A 3,901-nucleotide genomic window follows, 5' to 3' on the forward strand; every position below is an offset into this window, starting at 1 on the left:
ACATGCCAGAACAAAATACTAAATATGCAAACAGCATCTTTAATATCCTTTGTTCATATGCAGAAAAGCAACAACAAGTGCCTGGACAGCTCTTTTTTCCAGTAGTCCAACTACCGTCGATACGAAGAAAAACCCTAAATGGCAGTCGGCAACAAGCGTAGATGACGCACTTTTCTCGGATTTCTTATTCAATAAGCAAGTTAAGAGAGAGATTATAGACCGAATGGAAGAACTAACTGCATCACATGACATGGAATTGTTTTCGACGCGAAAAAGGAAAATGTGGATGATTTGAAGTAGAAAGGTTAGGGGAATGGACCAAGTCCTAGGAAGAAGCTTAGGTCCCAGAATTAGGCGACCTAACTGAGATCTTCAATCCCATAACGAATGGTCAGAGAATTAAAACAGTGTGAGAGTGAAGCGCTCCCTAAGTCAACTGCAGGAGACCGACTCGATTCCTAAGCACGGAGAGAGAAACTCTTACTCAGTTAGGACAACTACACACATCGTGAGAACTTGAAGTGCATGAACATATGTGAAGAGCTCAGCTACTGTTTTTTCTTCAGGTAACGTTCAGTTCTCAAACCCAATCATGGTATTCGAATGCACAGAAAAGGAGTGATGGTTTCTTTCCAAACCGCCCTAGATATACCTAAAAGTGAAGAAGTGTATAAAATACAAGCACGGAAGAGCCATCCCTTTAACGTTTATTAAATTAGAGGATCAAACCCTTGTCTCGTCAATACAAGTTGAGTCTTTTTTTTTCGAAATCAAAACAAATTCAGGCTCTTGCTGACGTTTTTGCCAGGGAACAATTGTGATAATTGGTTGTAGACTTCACTTGCGTGTTAACTCCAAAATACAGAAAAAGTGTCAAAGTTTAGCCAATTAAGTATCCGTACTCAAAATTTCACGTTCTTACAGATATTTAGGCGTCCTATATTAACCCAGAGAACCACATCTTTCATCGTCGAGAGACAAGTCCCTCACATTCCAGACTAGACTTTATCCTTAATTACAACAGGTTTACCCAAACTCACAATGGAATGTGAAATCATGTCACACTCTCGTCTCCGATCATTCCTCAGTAATGAGCCCAACGGAGCAAAAGCCTTGTCCGTGGTTGTGGAAGTTTACGATGCAAGCCTACGGTGGAAGATAGTGAGTATGTAGAGCGCATACTAGCGAGAAAATATTCCCAGTCTCCAAGAAAAGTGTAAGGATGTATACAATATGGGCCTTGGACCAAAATGAGACGTTATAGAATCGAAATTAAAGCCTTCACACTTAAGTACTCGAAGAAGAAAAAATAGGTTGGAAAGAAATGCGGAAAATGTACCTTCCGTAAACAACGTGAATAAGTATCTAGCCGTACAGAAAACCATAATATGCATTATTAGACAAGCTCCAAAGAGAGTTAGAGGCACGATTTTACGAAGCAAGGTAAAGTAGTATGAAAATGGTGAAAAAAACGATAAATATGTTCTAATATCTAGAAAGTTGTCAAGTGCATGACAAAGAAACCGTTATACAATCCAGTCAGAATTCTTGAAAAAAAGCGGCAACTTCTACAAAGAGCTAGGGCGTTTACATTTGAATGGAAAATCGGTTGGAATGGAACGCTCGTAATCGGTTCAGTTTTTTTTTTTTTTAGTAATAGTTTTGTTGTCCACCCGCTCACTGAAGAACAAGCTATTAATTGAGAAGGCTCGATCAGTGCACAAGAATGCTCACCAATTGACTTGGCCCTTAATATTCAGAGTAAGGAGTCAGACACGGTTTCCCGGCCTTTCTTCGCATGAATGGTTTTCGTTTTCGCTCGCTAATCCAAACAAAATTTGGCAATTGAAAGGATCCAAAGTAGGATGACGAGTAAAGATAAGTCCAAAAAAGTATGCTGAGGATATTGCTGTTTTTCCTCAACAATCTCTTAACACTCTTTCCGCCGGAAAGTTTGAACGATGCTCAGATCTGAAATAAATCCTACAAAGTCAGAGGCCATGAGGCTTGGAAAAGGAAAGCGGTGAAAAGTATGGAAGACACCCCGTTCAATGCCAATGGCCAAGAGATTTATCTCTCTAGATCTGCACTTGGGAATTAATTTTTTCAACTAGTAAAACAATCTGCGACACAACTCACCACTTTTTACGATAAGCTAGATGTTTTAGAGAATGATATTAAATAAGTGGAAGAAACGAAGAAAACGGATTGATTTCTCCTTATTCAACAAAGCATGCGCAATTGGATTCATCGCTTTAGCTTAAATGAGAGGACTGCAATAGCAAACGAGGTCCCGCTGCCTCTTTAGTCAGGCTACGCTTTTCTTGCACGGAGCAATTGCACCGGGAACTGACATGAACAATATCGAGTTAGAGTTTTCCTGTAGGGCGCTCGAGTACTGGTTGAGTTTAAAAACACACACGGCCGGATTATAAACCTTTGCACAGTAAGTGTATTATCTGGAACAACACAAGAAAATGGTATTTTCCTCCCGGGGGAGGGAGGGGGGGTATGGGGTTATGTTCCGCTGGCCTCTCAGAGCCCCTCTAACGGCCTTGTATAGTACCTATTTTATGGCCAAATTGTTTCCAATCTTGCGTTTGATAAAAGGAATTTTTTATAACCAAACGATCCATCTTGACTCCAAAATATCGCATTTTCCTTACGTATGGCACAATTCAGGTTAAAGCACAAAAAAATACAAACGGCAATTTGTTTAAATTACTTGTGTTATGTATCCGTATTAATCAACGAATCAAAACGCCATTCCAAAGACATAATATAAAGGGTACGTACAGACGAACAAACTTCTCCGGAGGGCAAATGGTACAACGAAATTCCAGGGACAGTAAAGGGCATTCATACCAATTCTCTAAGGTGCCGATCAGTGACATGAGCCCAGGCCAGCCCAGCTCAACCGGGCTGGTCGGTTTGCCTGGAATGAGTTTTCAGCCCGGTATTACATGAGGTGAGCCAAAAGGCCCCCCGGCTTGGGTTAAGATATAGGATATTTCGTGTGAAAAAAGATAACAACACATGGAAGTGGAAAGACGGTTTTTCCCTCCTCCTCGCTAAATTTTATTAAAATTCACCAGTCTACAATTTAAAGAGGCCTTAAGGTTTGCTAGCTTATAAATCTTTTATTTGTAACCTTTAAACAAAACGACTATTCCGTAAGCCATTTTGGCTCTAAAGTAGAGTAAAGTGGTTAGAAATCGTTGGCCCGGCTAACCATGCTGTTCTGGTGAACGCGGTTACGTGGCAATATCTCAGTCCCGGTTAGCCAGAATCCCTGATTTCGTAATGCCGGGATCTCGGTTAAGCGGACTGAGATTTTTTCCCATGTAAACGCAAACTTGATTTTTGGTGTTTTTTTTTTTTCTCGTGCGTGCCATGATCTCGGCTTAAACGAGGCCAGGCGCCTAACCAGGCCAGCCCCGCTCATATAATCGGAGCGGCCCCTAACAATGGGATTACCTACCGCTGACACCAAATTTCCAACCATTGTCTCTGACTGAAGAAACCGAACTCAGTGGCTATGTTCCAATTACGAGGTACTGCGCATGACATAGTTTTCACAAAAGGCAAAATGGTTAAGGCTGAATTGATCATTCTCTTCCTAACCATAGGCCGCAATTCTTCGGTCAGCACCAAGAATAACGACCTAGGATGGTTTTTCCGAAACAGGGAATCACGGACTTTTCTGCTCGGTTGCGCAACCTCAGAAATTTGAAACAATTAGTAAGATATAAAAGGTTCCGAAAATAGACCCGTATTTTATGAACCAGCCAGACGTCGTTATTCTTGATGCTGACCGAAAGAATCCGCGTCCTCTGGTGCCGAGAATGGCCCAAGGGGGCAGCTACGATATTGGTTATTTATGCCAGGAAACATCACAAAA

The sequence above is a fragment of the Montipora capricornis genome, chromosome 14, assembly GCF_036669925.1.
Source record: "Montipora capricornis isolate CH-2021 chromosome 14, ASM3666992v2, whole genome shotgun sequence".
NCBI lineage: Eukaryota > Metazoa > Cnidaria > Anthozoa > Scleractinia > Acroporidae > Montipora > Montipora capricornis.